Here is an 18,199-nt window from a genome sequence, read left to right as displayed (position 1 = left end):
CATCAAGTTCTGATGCACCTTTTGCACCTGAAGACCATGTTCCTGCTGCTGTCACTGCTCATATTCTGGTAGTTATCCCACAGATGTTGAAGATCACATCCTATTACACAGTGTGCAATAAAATAGTTTCCATTGGGGAACAGTCAATGCCAGCATTTGCGCAGGCTGTGTTGACTCACGAATGATAATGTATTTTTTGAAAAGACTGTTGCGCAAGTTCTGTGCATTTCTGGACAGTTTATTTAAAAAAATTTATCAACCCCCCCCCCCCAAGAAAAGCAGTTTGAAAAGTACAAAAAATGGTTCTTTTTAGAACCGTTTATTTTGGTTTAAAGAAAGAAAAACTATATGTTATATGTTTGTCAATGGCTGAATACCTGCTGCCATATCTGTAAATATACTTCCCTGTGGGTGGGTGTGTTAGTGTTTGTATGGGTGTGAGAGTGGTTGTGTGAGTGGCTCTGTGGGTTTGTTAGTGGCTGAAATAGTGGTTTTGCGGGTTTGTTAGTGGGTGTGTAAGTGTGTGAATGAAGAGGTGTGGTACTGGTTTTGTAGGTGTATGGGTGGATGTGTAAGTGTGTGAATGAGTGGGTTTGTGTGTGGATGGGAGTTTGAGTGGGTGTGTCAGTGTGTGAATAGGTGTGTTAGTGGGTGTGTCAAAGTGTGAATAGGTGTGTGAGTGTATAAATCAATGTGTGAGTGGTGGCCTGAGTGGCTGTGTAGGTATGTGGGTATGTGAGGAGTTGCAGTAGTAGTTTTCTGGGTGTGTGAGGGGATGTGAGAGTGTGTAAATGGGTGTATGAGTGGGTGTCTGAGTGTGTGAATGTGTGTGGGAGTAGGTGTGTTAGTGTCTGAATGGGTATGTGAGTAGTTGTCTGACTGTAAATGGGTGCATGTGTGGGTGTGTAAGTGGCTATGTTGATCTGTCAGTGGGTGTTGTAGTTGCAATGTGGATGTGTGAGTGGGTGTGTTTTAGTGAATGGGTGTGTGACTTGGTGTGCAAGTGGCTGTGTAGGTGTGTTGTGTGACTGGGTGTGTTAGTGGTTTTGTGGGTAAGTGAGTTCGTGAATGGGTGTTTCAGTGGGTGTCTGAGCTTGTCAGTGAGTGTGTGAGTGGCTGTGTGGGTCTATGTGGAGGTGTGGTAGTGATTTTATGGGTGTGTGAGTAGATGTGTAGGTATGTAAATGGGTGTGTGAGTGGCTGTGTGAGTCTGTGTGAAAGCTGCAGTTGTGGTTTTGTGGGTGTGTGATTGGGTGTGTGTGTGGCTGTGTGGGTGTGTCAGTAGTTGTTAGAGTGACTATGGCTGTATAAGTGGGGATGTAAATGTCTGTGTGGGTGTGTAAGTTGGTGTGTGAGTATGTGAGTCAGTATGTAAGTGGCTGTGTAGCTATATGAGTGGGAGTAAGAGTACCTGTGTGTAGTGTGGGTATGTGAGTACCTGTATGGGTGTGTTAGTGGGTATGTGAGTGAGTGTGTGGGTGTGTGACTAGCTGTGTGAGTGTATAGGTGCACAAGATGGTGTATGAGTGGCTATATGGGTCTGTAAGTGAGTGTCTGACTATGTAAGTGGATGTATTTTATTTTTAATTGTAGTCCAGAACACCCTCACATTGTAATCAAATACAACGAAACATTGAAGAACTAATTTGTAAACCATATTACTCCAATAGATGGTACCATCCATCTGTATAAAAAACAAAAAACACAAATATGAATTAGTATTTCAATGTATAAAACAAATTAAACTTAAATGTTTTACCAATGCATAACTTCAAAATAGCAATAAAACACTACACATGCTCCATGCTCTAATGTTATGTTATAACAAATATCAACATTCAATTTCCCTTTTTTACTGTTCTCAGACTTTATACTTATACAACATTAGTAATGTACTGTATAAAGAATCAACCTTGAACATTGGGGAAAAAACAATCACATAAACTGAATAGAGAAAACCCATACCTGCACAGTATGTCACAGCAAATAAGCAACACAACGCATTGCACATATTATAAATTATCATTTTATCTATACTTGCAGCATCACCTAGGTCATTGCATCGAGGTGACGTTTCAGCATGAGTGTGACCACAAGCGCCTCTCTCCACCGGAGGACCCATGATGCAAGAGTTTTGCAGTATTTGTTTCACCAAGCAGTACCACCAAGTAGGTGCCATTGTTTAATATTATTAGCATGCAGAGTGTGTGCAAATATTCAGCACTATAAAAGTAGCTGTATCAGGGAGTTAGATCCTTGGTCCTGAAGAAAAGCCATGGGGTTTGGTTGGCTTGAACCATGTAGACCATTAGACAGGCAGGTAGATTATCCCCTATACTGTCTGCCTTTTCCCCATTTTTTAATCATACCACCCAGAGGTCAGATTAAAATAGAAATTACCTATCAGGCAGGCATTTTTTACTTTTCACTTTTCATAATTTCGGATATATCTATTAGTGCTCCCACGTAATTTGTAGGTCATAGTATGCCCCGTTCCATAGCGGAACGGGAGGAACCCAATGGTGAAGCATGAAACCAAGGGGTAACTCTGGAGGGTGAGGGCTATAGAAGAAAACCAAGTGTTTCATCTATCGTATGGAGGGTTAGTTCATCTAACACATATGGGCTCTTTTGCTTTTGGTACATAAATCGTGATAATGCATCTACAATAACTAGATTATTCCACTTTAACAACTGTCATCCTGCTTAAAACTTTGGTTCCAGAAACAAAAGATAGGAATTTGGTAACTTCCAAGGCAATCTTTGCTTGAATGTAAGGTTACTATATCATTACATTCTGTCCATCCACTTCTACTTTTTTAGATAGACAGTGTAACAACCAGATCTAATAACAACACCTTCATGAAAATTATAGTGATCGTAGTGTATGTTTTAACAGACATAGATATTTGTCCTGCTTTAAAGTTAATAATCTCAGTATCTACTTTACTGCCATCTGCTCTGCATTGTTGTAGCATTAAACTGACATACTTGCCAGTTCTTGCTACAAGTAAAGTCAACAAAACATCTGTTCGACAATGTGGGCATACATTGTTTTGTGTAGCTTTTCTAACTAATCTCTCAAAAAGCACACTTTTGGAATCTGGTAACGTTAAATACATAAAATGCTTCAGTTCTATTTCTGTTGTTGATCTGTATGACCAATCTTCACATTCAATGTGCCACGAGTAACTAAGTGCAAATAACTATTTAACCGATATGTCCTCTTCTTTTGAAACAGCAAACATTACCTTTAAAGACTCCTGTGCATCCTCTTGAGTGTTTTGCATAAACTGTACAGCGCCTCTATATATATCTACAATGTCTTGAATGCCTGACGCACAATGTGTTTTAGTTCTGTCACTACGCAGACGCTGCAACAAAACACACAGTTCAGAACATATTACCTCCTATTGTTTCTCTTGAATTGCATCTACGACACGAGGTAATGCAAATAATAGGCTTAGCGCAACATTAGCATAGCGGTTGACACCAGAGGGGTTTGACAATTAGTAACCAACAATATTGCCTTTATTTTCAATCTTTGGTTTCTTAACAACATCCTTCTTCTCTTTTATTTCCTGCCTTCCAAAAGCATCACTACACTGCTTTGAAACGTTCTGCTTTGGACAGATGTAATGTTTCTCATAATCTGGATACTGACCTAAATGAGGAGCATATAGACTTCTTAATCGGTTGTATTCTTTAACACAACTTGAGTCTGCATTTACTCTGCTCTATTCAAATGCAACTAGATACAAACCAGACAATGTCCTAACTTGAGACAAAGCTGCATATGACATACCTTCCTTAAACACTGTAGTGCCAATATTAATAAATGCTGCATCTAAATTTAAACCTTGTGATTTATGAATAGTAGCAGCACATGCTAGACAAACTAGAAATTGTTTCCATAGAACATAAAAATCTTAAACATGCAAAAAACGTGCAGTACATTGTCCAGTTTGCTTGGCATTTTCAATCTGATCAAATTTAATCACAAGGTATTCCACCTCATTCCTGTTAGGAAAATTAACAAAATCAACAACTTTACCCATAGCACCATTAATCAAACCTTCTTCAACATTTAAATGTCAGTGAAAATCACCCTACAGTTTTTGCATAGACTTAAACATTTCTCCAATCCTGCAGTTCGTGAAACAGATGTCTCTAATAAATCCAGTTTCCCTGGCAACTTTATATTTAGAAATACAGTGACACCATGGTGTTCCATTTTATCTATTGCCTTCAGGTACAAAATGTCTTGTTTTCCCAATTCCAGCAATTCATTGTTGAAGATAGGCACACCTCCACTGTAGGCATTAGACATACAATATGTTTACCATCTTGTATAATACTAGACATTAGTTCTGCTGCTTTCTTTGTTGTTGGATAAAGTTTTTTAAAAAGACGACTTTGTAGAACACACCTTCCATCTTTGAAAAGAATACCTACTCTAGTACCTATCAGAATATTACCATATTCAATATCGATGCTTGTCGCATATTCTTGATGAATTCTTTGTATTCAAAATTTAACTATTCACATTTCCAATGCTTCCCAAAGAATTCCTAGTTTCATCATGCAGCAGTGTTTTGAACACAGGCTAACCCTTCACAGGAGTAAACTGCAGTAGATCTTCAAAAACAATCAAATGTTTTCCTCCATATAGGACATGATAATCTGTTCTCAAACTTTCTTACATTCTAAAATGTATGAAGGTAAGCATTAAATTTGAAACCATGGTGACCTCATCAACCATTAAGAGTTTCAACTTTGTTAACACTTTTGACAGTTCATGACAAGCTTCACAGGATAACGTTTGGAATTCCAGTTTGTTGTCATGTTCCACAGGCAGCATCAAAGATCAGTGTAATGTAATACCTTTGATATTGTGTGCAGCTAATCCAGTAGGTTCTGTAACCACACAGGATAAATTGCGCTCTGTTGTCTTTTGTAGAAAATCAGTATGAACTTGTATTAAGAACCTTTTACCAGTGCCAGTTTGACCACCGACATACGACAGTATAGGTTTAATTGTTGAGCATGTACACTTTCTCTTGTCATGAAGCAATTCATGCTCAACTGTAGCTTTCACCTCTGTATATATTTGCATTTGCTCGTCGTTTAGCTGTGCAACTAAATCTTCCAAATACATTGTTTCCTGTCTTGTTTGCTCCATTGAGGTATCTACCTCATTCATTGCAATAGCAGCCTCATTTTCAATTATTGGCTGTCCAAATCCGTCCCGACTTTGAGAAGCTGCATTGTGGCTACCTTGTGAACTGTCCTTTATCACCTCAGCAGCAATTGTATCGTCCTGCTGAATATCATCATTCAACATTTTCAAGTTGTTTGCTAATACTGAGCACTAAGTGCCATCCTTTGCAGCATTGAAACGTTTTCATAGCAGTCAAACTCTCCTAGTAATTCTGTTTGGCAATGCCAATGTTTATATAGCTGCAAAAGTGACAAATAGAAAGATTCTTTTTTCAGCAGTCTGGCAACTCAGTTTTCTATGATTAATTAGACTGCCTTTGGAATGTGGCACCAAAAACCCATTGCAACCATCTACTGCAAATTTACGTTCATCTATGTTTTCTGTCACATTATTTCTATATGTGTAGTACTGAAGTACTTCATGTAGACATACATTGTCAAGATGTACACTCCTTTTTGGATAGTAAGTATCCAACATGTTTGTTTTTACAATATCTGTACTATCTGGCTCAGATTCAGCAAGATATTGCATTTCTGGAAAAGACTTCAAAACTCTGTTTCGAGTTGATGCCAGGGCAAGACTCACCTAAATAATTCCTTTGGACTTAGAATATAAACTATCAGAACTCAAATGATAACAACATTCATAGGATCCAATATCCCTGCGTAAAAGCATCTTCAAAGTGAATCTGTGCAATTTCTTTGTTAGCGACTTTTCAACAGAGATCTCCTCCCACACATCTTTCATCTCTGTTTGCTCAGATATTGTTATGTATAAAGTAACATAACGAGCCACAGCTAAAGGGTTGTCTGCCACAAATTGAATATCCATATTGGAATGCCACATTTCCAAAATGACAGGGTTGTAGTCTTTGATATATTTTGAAGCCTCTGTTCTCCTGAGGTTGAAGGTGTTTTATGGTGATTTACGAGTAAGTGCATGTCTTACTGTAGACATAAAACTGCTCACTATTCCTTTTGAAATAACAGGTCTTAAAAATTACAAAATTACACTTGTGTAAAATTTTCCTTCTGCTCTATATTTCCACCGAAAGTACTTTCCACATCTATGTAATTGGAAACACGGGACTTGCTGCTTTAGGCCGATTACCTCAGTGTCTTTTAGAATGCAACATGTAATATACTGTTCTATGAAAGAAAGTACAGACTCATCTGTGTCTATTCCAAATGTAGACACATATTTTACCCACAATACCATATGAATATGAGGAGCACATCTTGCTTGCTACTCTTTTCACCAAAATAACTCAGTCATTTCTCTAAAAGGTGTAGCATTTGCAGGATTCAAAGAGCTAAGTTCCCCTGGTGTCTTCAGTTCGATACCTTTAATGTTAGAGTTTGCTTCTCTCAAAAACTCATGTAAATCATCCCATGCATACTCTGCACAACTCAGTGTTACAAATCAATTTGGTGCACCCAAATTTAGCAACATACACTTGAGCTCCCCATGACTACAATACCAGTATTCATTGGTCTCATGTTGGCATGGCATCAAATTTATCAAATTGTACTCAAGCTTCTCATCTATTCCATTATTTTTTTCAACAAAGTCTTTCACAGTATTGCAGGGAGTCTGCACATATACAGAACTATGCGCAGGATTAGGGTACCTCATACCACGGTGCATAGGGGCTGTGCCTTCCTACCAACTTAGTGCCCATGAGCCCAGGACCGACTAGCTATAGTGTCTCACTTGCTCTCCTACTCACAGACAGAGAAACAAACGATTAGACACCCCAGAACACAACACTCCCGGATCTCTCAGGAATCACGGTAACAAGACACACCTTTTCACTGACATTCTCGTACTTATCCACAATAAGATCTGACAGAGACACGAAGATAGTGCAGTATACGTGTACCAACTAGCAGAAAGATGCTTAATATCAATATCGTTAGCAATGCAGTAAGGCCATATATCATAAAGGGAGACATCATTATACAAGGACAATGGAGAAAGAACTACAGTGCCTATACTCCCTCCCCTTGGTCAGAAGAAATATTATTATATAATAGAAGATCTCTGGGCTTTGTCAGCAGACCCCATACCTCAGGCCATAGATCGTATTTCTAAATCACTGGTGTGTGTTGCTCTTCTCCCTGGAAAGGTCCCTCTCCAAGTGTGTGTGTTCTAAGTGTGCATCCCCATAATATCAAAGTACGAGTCTCCAGAAAACACTGCTGCATTGGTATGTTTTGTCTAGGTGCTAGGGCCTGACCAGAACAGAATAACAAGGGGCAGTGTTTATCGACCTTGCTCCCTATGTTCCGACTAAACTCCAGGAACAGGCAGAGGACGAGCACAGCAAAGAGTTCTCTTGTGAAAGGCATAAAGAGAGTCTTGCAAAAATAAAGTCATGTAGTAACGTGCGCAAAAGCCGCATCATGGCTACTGGGCTCATGCTAACTTAAAGATGTCTACAATGTCCCTAGCGACCACCTGACATCCTCCCCTTCTCCAGGTTGTAGTGCATAGACAAACAAGTGTCAAGTAAAAGCAGCGCCAAATTGTATTATTTTCCATCCAAAGAGAGTCAATCCCAAAGGACAAATTTAAAACTGTGACCAAAAATTATATATATATATATATATATATATAAATTCAAAAGAACAAAGGATTCTCCGCACTCCCGCACAGCCTTGTGGCGTACAGAGAAACACGAACCACACAAAATCTGGCACTGTTGTTTTATTCGGTCCTCAGATATATAGATATATATATATATGTGTTTGACAAATCCAAGAGATTATTTGCTCCATGGAATGCAAGTCATTCCTAAATGGCATCATTGTCATTATTAAAAAAGAGAGCTGCCATCCAATTCAACAGAACAAATGAACATTTGTGTTCCTCGTAATCCAGTGCATTCAACAGTAGAATAGGGCAACTTGCGTGATATTCGATGAAGCTCCCCTGCAAGAGGCGCTTGGCAGCCTCATAGGTATTCCAGCATGCCAATACTCCAAGTGCAGCCGCACGCATCATACGGACATTACCATATCAGTCCATGTCATGAGCCAACAAAGGACCCATCAACAGATCATAATCAGGGTCAGCGTTTGATGTGGTGGAGAGGCAGATATCCAAGGCTCAATAGAAAGGACACCTTCGGCAATGAAACACAGGTTGCACGCAAGTGAAATAGGTGAAAGTTAAGCCGATAGCTCACACAGCGTTGCCAGTGGCAGGCTTCCAAAAAGTTGTTGCATTCGCTCACGGTACAGACTCAATTGGCCTGGTCTGTGCAGGACTATAGGATGGGCTTCCATTGCGTAACAGGAGGAGGAGTACCAGCACGCCACATACCAGCAAGAGGATAAGTGGGAAGCCTCCGAAGGCGCTGGAAAAAATAGAATGGATAAAGGCCGGTATTACTCCAAATATCGTCTGAAAAGATGAGACAAGGCCTGAACCTACCAGTTTAAAAAAATGTGCAAGGCCTACCATACCAGATGTGTTATAGATTTGGTGAATCAGTTACCCAAAATGAAGTGGGGGATTCCTATTCAGCAGGGACTGAATCTCACTAGATGTTCTAGCCACCTGCAATTCGAAGGTCTCTTGAGCAGAAGTGAGAGCGACTTCTTGTTGAAACAATAGTGCTTTGAGTCTGCTTAGTTTATTGAAGTCTGTTTTCAAAGTGGGAATGGAAGGCCATAGAGAGCTATCTACAACCCCATGCGGGGCTGGAAAAAGAACATTGCTGCTACAATTAACTTGTTTGGAAACCGTAACTTTATACGGAATACCTGCTTGTAAGCCGTAGCAGTTGTGGTTTTTCAGGATAAGATAACTACCGTTAGAAAGCAATATGAGCATGGGAATTATTGAGGGAACTGGTGTGCCTTTTAGAAAACAGGCCAAATTTGGCGCTGACACGTTGCAAGCGCCGTGAAGCTGAACTTGTGTACAGATTAAAGCGTGTTCCACTGTAGACTCACAGCCCTCCCCTGTCAGGAAAACGTCTTTATCTTCACGTAGACAGTGAAAAGTAAACGGTAACGCCCACAATTTGTGGAAGAAAGTACTATCCAGAAGTTCAAATCTACCTATCAGATAATGCTTCATACATGCAGTAAATTGAAAGAGGGAAATGGGCAAAGAAATAACCGCGTGTATTACCCATACTGAGGAATCAGTCTCTGCTATTGCGAATGGTAGCTGCTCTAACTTTTCTATATGAAACAATGTGTATGTCGAATCTTTCATGGACATACGTTTTTGTTTATAGGTCAAATTAAATGGCAAAAACAGGACAGTTGTGTTTAAATAATCCCAAGGCACTTTTCCATTTTGCAATGTTTGCAACGTCCAATGCATTACAGAGCGCAATTGATTTTGACCATGATATAAAACAGAAAAGTCATTATGCACAATGTCAATGACGGATGAAACAATATTGTCCAAAGTATAAATACGAGTAGACAAAGTATTAATGCTGTTATCCACCACATCTAAAACTTTACGCAGGTTGTCTTAATCAAATTGTCGCAACCTGAAAGCTGCCTTTGCCTGGGACACTTTCCAGAATTCATTATAGGCAGCAGAAGGAAAACGTTTAGGAAGAGGGGACCTGGGACCCAAAAGGAAATCTGCCAGATCAATGTCTCCCGATAAACGTGAAAGCAGACAAAGCTGACAAAGATGATTGTCCCAACCATTGCTGATATAATTTACCCACAGAAGAGGATGTAACCAAATGTGAGTGTGAGAAACGAGGATCAGGTCTACTGAGAGTAACTCCTGCAGATAAATTTGAAAAACGCAGCTGGCAAGCATTAGTGCTGAAGGGCCATATCAACCAGGATAAGGGATTAATGTTGGACGAATTAAGGGTACCGTTATGGACCAATTCATGTAAGTCACCCAGAGGGTAATTTGTATACTGCTGCCAGTCACCTGAGCTAATTATAACTTGCACCTATGCAATGCACTGCTTATAACCTCACATATTACATTACTCATGACATGGTCAGTAACATCACTGATGACATCTCAAATGATATCACAGATGACATCATCCAGAGAACCTCTCACACACATACTCACACCCCTTACAACTTGTCATATACCCAATCACACACCCACACAACCAAACACATACCCATTCACACACCCACACAACCGCTCACACACCCACTTACAGACTCATACAGCCACTCACACATCCACTCACAGATCCATATAACCACTGACACACACGTGCACTCACCCATATATTCACTGACATACCCACTGAGTCACCCAAACAGTCAGAGACACTGCCACTCACTCACACATACAGCTACTAACACTGCCCCTCACATACCCATACAACCACTCACACACCCACTCATTTCTCCATACAGTCACTGTCACAGACACACACTCACACATAGAGCCACTCACACACTGGCTCACCCACCCTTGTAGGCACTCACACACCCATACAGCTACTCATACATCCACTTATTCGCCCATACAGTCACTGACTCAGATACTCACTTATGCATACAACCACTCATGCACTCACTCACACATACAGCGACTCATACATCCATTCACTTACCCATGCCGTCACTCACTGACCCACTCACTCAGCCATACAGTCACTGACATAGCCACTCACTCACACATAGAACTACTGACCCACTCACAGACCCATACAACCACTCAAACATCTACTCACAGATCCCTACAACCACTCACACACCCACTCACTCACCCATATAGTCCCTGATATACCCACTCAGTCACCCAAACAGTCAGAGACATACCCACTTACTCACACATACAGCTACTCACACTGCCACTCACACACCCATACAACCACTCACACACCCACACATTTCGCCATACAGTCACTGTCACAGACACACACCCACACATACAGCCACTCACACACCGGCTCATTCACCCATATAGGTACTCACACACCCATACAGCTACTCATAACATCCACTTATTCTCCCATACAGTCACTGACTCAGATACTCACTTATGCATACAACCACTCATACACTCACTCACTCAACTATATAGTTTCTGACTCACCCACTCATACAGTCATTAACACACCCAGTCACTCATCCATACAAGCACTCACTCACACACCCACTCACCCAAAGCAGCCACTCACACTCCCACTTACTCATCCATACAGCTACTTACACGTCCAGTTACTCTTCCATAAAGGTAGTGATTCAAAAGAAATATTTGCAATCGTTCAAAGCTTCCTGAATCCATGCGCTGAACAGATGGCTTCGCCCGTCTCTAATGACTGGTGGGAGCAGCTTTCGGGATTTTTTATTGCTAAAATTCAAGCCATACAGGATAGCTTCGGACTGCTATTCAACTGCAGGCGATCTAGTCGCATCAGACAGCCATAGACTCTGATCCAGTCCGTCCCTGCTTGACTGCATTTACTCCCATCCCGCTGTCAGATCTTCTGGCAATACAGATCTTCTGGCAATACTTAAATCAATTAAATCAGGCTCTCCTACGGATCCCTGCCGAGCAAGGTTATTGGCGGCAGTAGCAGAGGTAGTTGACCCGGAAGGCAACGAAATTGTCAATCTGTCCCTCAATGGCCTCCACGGTACCGCCTGAGTGGAAACTGGCAAAACTCCTCCCCCTTCTGAAAAAACCTTCATTAAATCCCGCTACTCCGGCTAGTTACCGCCCAATTTCACTCCTCCCGGCTGTGGCTAAGGTGTGTGAGAAGGCCGCTCACAAGCAGCTCTCTGAGTTTGTTGAGACTTCTGGCGCCCTCCACCCCGCCCAGTCAGGTTTCAGGGCCTCTCATAGCACCGAGACGGCCCTGGTTGAGGTGGCAGAGGCTATTAGAGTGTGCCTGGATGCCGGCGGCAGAGTGGCACTGGTGCTATTAGACCTCTCTGCCGCGTTTGACACCGTGCCACACCTCCAACTTTTGGCACGGTTGTCTCGCATCGGCATCTCTGGTCAGGTGTGCGAGGGGATTGAATCCTTTCTAGCCAATAGAACACAGCAAGTATGGCTGCCTCCTTTCTCCTCAACTCCGAGAAGTCTGACTACGGGGGTCCCTCAGGGCTCAACATTGAGCCCTCTTCTGTTTAATGTCTATATGACGCCCCTTATTTACCTGGCGGAGGAGCTGGGTGCTAAGATCATAGCTTATGCTGATGATACCCAGCTCCTCTTCACGTGGAAGAAAACTGATTTCTCTGAGACCATTGCCAAAAACTGTCTTGCTGAGGTTTTTAAATGGTTAACGCAGGCCCAACTGAAATGTAACGAAGAGAAATCGGAGGTGCTCCTCTATGGATCCTTCCCCCCGCATTTTAGAGATGACATCTGGCCGCCTTGCCTAACTCTATGGGGAGCCCGTTGAAAAATCTGGTGGTTTGGTTCAGCTGGTGTGTGCTTTGGCACACTGAAATGCTTAAAGAAGTTCCTGCCCCTCTTGCCCAAAGTGGCTAAAGAAATGGTGACCCGTGCTCTCATCCTTTCACGTCTGGACTATGCCAATGCTTTGTACATTGGTCTCCTGGCATATCAGCTAAAAAAGCTGCAGATTGTCTGGAACGCGACGGCGAGAGCTTTATTGGGTAATCCTGGCAGGTCTAGCGTAAGGCAGACTCTACGGGATCTGCACTGGCTCCCGTTTGACCAACGGATTTTGTTTAAGGCTCTTACACTGGCCCACGGTGCCCTCTACAAAGCAGGGCTTAAGTATCTTAGGAGACGCTTCACGTTCTATGTGCCACCCAGACATTTACGCTCTACAGGCCAATGCCTCGCTGTCGTACCTAGGTACCGCCTGGCTAGAATGGGCGGCAGCTCCCTCTCTTTTAGAGCGGCCATGGCTTAGAATGCCTGGCCCTATGAACTTCGAAACATCGGTGAGCTCAGGCTGATTAAAAAACATTTTAAAACTTTGTTATTCAAGTAATCCTCCAGCCGGGTCAGCTCCCTTCTGTCTCCACCATTTGGCTTCCGCGCCGGGACACTTACGAGTAGCCATGCGCGACATAAATGGAAGTTAACATAACATAACATAACACAACACCTCACTCACCCATACAGCCACTCACACACCCACTCACTCACCCATACAACCACTCACACACCCATGGAGCCACTCAGACTCAGACACCTACTTACACATGGATGTACACAGTCACACAGCCACTCACATATGTTACTAATAGTATCTCCCATTAGTAGTACATAAACTATACTCATTCAACTTTTGTAGTATCTTAGTATATATTTTTCACATTTCCATGGTTTATACATGTGAAATGTGAGTCTAACTATAATGTCCCTGTAAACATTGCTTTTGTCAGGGAAAATGTAGATCAATCAATCAAAGTCTCTTTATTCGATTAAAAGATTCATTAAAGCATTTCAAACAACTCTTTAAAAGACATTGCAATTAAATCCCATCAAGTGCGAGCATTAGGAGCAATTTTCACTAGGGACTAAGGTACAAAAAGTGTAAAAAGTTTAAGATTCCTATTTTGGAATGGTACTAAGGATCGTAATTCAGCTTAAAATATTATAAGTGTAAAATGCAGATACCTGCTCAGTTGGCCCATGGCAACACTAAAATTAATTAAAATTATGCTAAAATAATTAACCCTTCCCTAAATAACAATAACAGGCATTCATACTGTTTTTCCTTTATCCCGACATATGCTGGACCATTAATTAATGGTATATGTTAAAAAAACAATGAATGCAACAATATGTATAATATATTTACATTAAAATGTTTGCCCTTTCTATTTCCGTATGTAGCTGGCAGCCATTAAAAATCTATCAACGCCAAATAAAATAAGTTAAGAGCTATCTGATTTTAATATTCTCAGCATCTCTAAGTTGCTCCTGATATTCAACCTTTTACATAGTGGCTTAATCCATTTTCTTCTAGGAGTTACATATGCTGTGCAGAAAAATAAAACATATGCAATGTCTTTGTTTGCTCCTAATGGACATAAAGTACACTTAGGGTCCCTTGCCTTCATTTGAGACATCGCCCATTTATCTGTAAAGACATTTAACTGAAGTATCTCGTATCTAAATTTCAGATAGAGTGTCTTTGCTAGTTGTGGTTCAATTTCATCTAAAAATGGCACAAAGCTCGGGTTCATTTTGAAAGACATAAATTGTGTAGTAAGTCTCCCTGACTCGCAATTTAAAGTGACCTTGTGCAAGATAAAATTCCAATAGATGTGCTTGATCTCTCTCTTTGAATCTGGAGTCAGCAGGCTCGGATTTACCCAATACCTGCCCAGGCTTAAATCAAAGAGCCAATTTCGAATGTGGGCCAACCAAGGAAAAGTGACATGAACATCCAATTCCAATAGCTCTGCCTGTAGGTTTCTAATTCCACGGTAATCCAAATTCTGACCCAATGGGCCAATGATCTCCATATAGCTAAGTGTTCCAGCCTTTTTATCCCCATGTCGTATGTTAATGGGATCATTGGGGTATTTGGCAGGAGGCACGTAAACATTCTCAAGATTTTATTTTCCCCAACAATTAGAGACTGTAGATTTTCACCTCCCCATAACTCTGATCCGTAGAGGGTGGCGGCTTGGGCTCTGGATTTGTATACTTCCAGAGCGGGGGTAATGACCTTTGTCACAGTCAAGTATTGTTTCTTTACAATGGGGGTAAAAAAATGTATTACAATCGTTTTTGAATTGTTTATTTGTGGATTCCATGAAAGCTTTGGGTCTAGTGTAACGCCTATATACAAAGTTGAAAACACATTCCAAGGGCACCCCATTCAAAGCTATTCTATGTTTGAAGTTTTTATGTGTTTTAATAGCCATGTATTTGCTTTTGTTAGGGTTTATCTCGAGACCTTTTAATTTACAGTAATTATTAAGGCTATTGAGTAAGTTTTGTAACCCCCTTGGTGTTTGGGACAGTAAAATTGTATCATCCGCAAATGTTAAGGCACAGATATGAGTACCTCCGAGCTTAGGCGAATCATGAGAGGACAATTGCAGATGCTGGACCATATCATTCACATATAGTAAAAACAGAGTTGGCGCCAGGACACAACCCTGGCGCACGCCTCTCCTAATTGAAATCTCATCTGTAAGCTAAATTCCTGTACCCCAGCGTACCTTGGCGAAATTTCCCTCATGAAGTCTTATAATTTGATTTAAAATCTCCTTTGGCACTCCCTGTTGGTGTAGTTTTCCATAAGAGATCTCTTGGGATAGAATCAAATGCTGTTTTCAAATCAATGAAAGCAACATATAAATATCCATGTTTTAACTTTGTAGACTTCCAGGCTATGCTTAAGAGTCTAAAAATGGGATCAATTGTGCTTGTTCTTCATCTAAAGCCAGCCTGGCAAGGTGAGAGTATATCATTCTCCATCATCCAGTATATATATATATATATATATACATATATATATATATATATATATATATATATATATATATATATATATTACCTACTGGCGGTCGCCAGTAGGTAGTTATAGTTAGGACCCTGTTTCCATAGGAAAACCGCAACATTCTATTTTGAATAACTTTGGCGCCGGTCGACGAATCCTCGCCAAATTTTCAAAATAGGTGGGGCGCTGCACTCCGCTCCTACCCTGAAAGTCTCGGGGGGATTCGTCAAGCGGGGGCTGAGATAAAAGGGGGGTCCCAAAACGCGTTTTTCCCATGCATTTTTCCATAGGACCTTTAGACACAGCCACAGCCCGAACGGCTGAACAGAGTTCCTTGAAATTTGGCAGAGAGGTAGTCTACAGGTCAAGGAAGTGCCTTTTGTAGGTTTGGTGTAAATCTGTTCCGTAGATTCTGAGAAAATAGCCTTTAAATCAATATATATATCTGAGCCAGCTTACGGTGCGCTTACGGTGCGCTTACCGTACGCGTACGGTGACGTGCGCGAGCGCGATTCTGATTGGCTGTTCGATCTAAGTAAACATTCGAATCGGTTGAAACCAGGAAGCGGCGGCCGCCATTTTCTCTCTCGCACTCTGAGGGGGGCTGCAAAAACCAAGACAAAAAACATCTACAGGGGGAGTATATTCAGTTCTTAAACAACCAGCATCCATATATGTGTCCCCAAACAACCCCCAAGGCCAAATAAACAAATTAATTTTTTTTCGAAAAATCGCCGATTACGCTTACCGTACGCGTACGGTAAAAAATATATAAAAAAAAAAAATTATCCACACTTTCCCCACCCCGTGTGCAAATGGGCATATATGATTAAATGGAAAGTACAAATGAATAACGTTCACAACGAAGCGCATAATATGTCCCCCATGTGCGCACGGTGCGCGAAGCGCATCGTGCGTACATGGCCCATCCCGCGTAACGTGGGCACGCGGTGCGCGCAGCGCACCGCGTGACCACCGTGCGTGCACGGCACTAACTGCGTAAAGTGGGCGCGCGGTGTGCGAAGCGCACCGTGCGCGCACGGAACGAACTGCGTTAACTGGGCGCGCACGCCACGAATGGCGTAAAGTAACTTAGCATTTAAAAAACCGTACAAATTCACTGAAAAAACCATAGGTTTCACACACGTTATAGTTAGGAATTAGCATTTAAAAAACCTTGCAAATTCACTGAAAAAACCATAGGTTTCACACAAGTTATAGTTAGCTGTACATTTCACTCGTAAAAAACCAATGAAATTCCCCCGTTATAGTTAGTGCAGGCAACTATAACTCACGCGACCGCAATCCTCTGCTGATGACATATGTGTCTTTATGAAAAAAAAATATTTGTAATATATGTATAGCTAAAATTTAATGGAAGAAGACATGGGCAAATAAGTGTCTAAATACAGTATTAGCATCAGCAGAGGATTGCGGTCGCGTGAGTTATAGTTGCCTGCACTAACTATAACGGGGGAATTTCATTGGTTTTTTACGAGTGAAATGTACAGCTAACTATAACTTGTGTGAAACCTATGTTTTTTTCAGTGAATATATATATATATATATACATATATATATATCAAACACCAACTTTTGCTTTTACAAAAGAAATCCAGGACACGCAGGAGTCTTTGTTGAAAGGATTTAATGGGCGAGGTAGCGCCTCACCAACGCGTTTCGCTTAACAGCTTTTTCACGGTATGGCGGACATCTTACTTTCCCATATTTACATCATGCCTCAAACAACAACATTGAGGAAGGACTAAAAGGGTTCTATGTGTTCTCTCTTGCACACATAAGCGCCATTTTGACATGTTGTATTATGCTATACTTTACAATTGCAAATTAATGAGAGATCTTTCAACAAAAGGCACAAGTCGTAAATACTCATTGGTTATACTTCATCATTATAATACCATATCTCCAAATTATGCGTGGTGACATCAATACCTCCATAATTGTGTATGCAGTACCGTGAAAAAGCTGTTAAGCGAAACGCGTTGGTGAGGCGCTACCTCGCCCATTAAATCCTTTCAACAAAGACTCCTGCGTGTCCTGGATTTCTTTTGTAAAAGCAAAAGTTGGTGTTTGATATGGGGTTGACCGAGCCCATCCAGGACCGCCACGCTTGAAGCTCCGGACTTCCGTGATCGCGTGTTTGGATATATATATATATATATATATATACACACACACACATATTCATTGAAAAACAAAGTTTATATATATATATACACACACATACGTATATATGCATACATATATGTATATTTACATATATATATATATATATATATATATATATATATATATATATATATATATATATATATATATATATATTGTTAATTGTGATGGACATCAGTTCACTTTATACTAGTATTCATCACAGTGATGGCATAAATCCAATTCGTTATTATTTGGATAAAAGAAGCATACATGTGTACTAACATAACAAGATGCTGGTCAAGATGGTAGAGATTTGTCTAACCCACAAATACTTCTTATTTAATAAGGAAGTCTTTCAACAGTTACGCGGTGTGGCTATGGGGGCATGCTTCTCCCCTAGC

The 18,199-nt window shown here is 41.0% G+C and overlaps 1 protein-coding gene across 1 annotated transcript in view; it reads right to left on the bottom strand.

The window, feature by feature from the left end:
* Positions 1 to 222: 222 nt before the first annotated feature.
* The window catches only part of LOC146784282 (uncharacterized), a 157,586-nt gene continuing 139,609 nt past the window's right edge, over positions 223 to 18,199 (bottom strand). The window contains exon 5 of the transcript XR_014970833.1: positions 223 to 1,684. The gene's annotated coding sequence lies outside the window, so the exon portion shown is untranslated. The remainder of the gene's footprint in view (positions 1,685 to 18,199) is intronic.

The sequence above is a fragment of the Triturus cristatus genome, chromosome 11 (assembly GCF_964204655.1).
Source record: "Triturus cristatus chromosome 11, aTriCri1.1, whole genome shotgun sequence".
In the NCBI taxonomy this organism is placed as follows: Eukaryota; Metazoa; Chordata; class Amphibia; order Caudata; family Salamandridae; genus Triturus; species Triturus cristatus.
The sequence above is the reverse complement of the archived record's forward strand: the minus strand, read 5'-3'. Positions and strand labels throughout refer to the sequence as shown.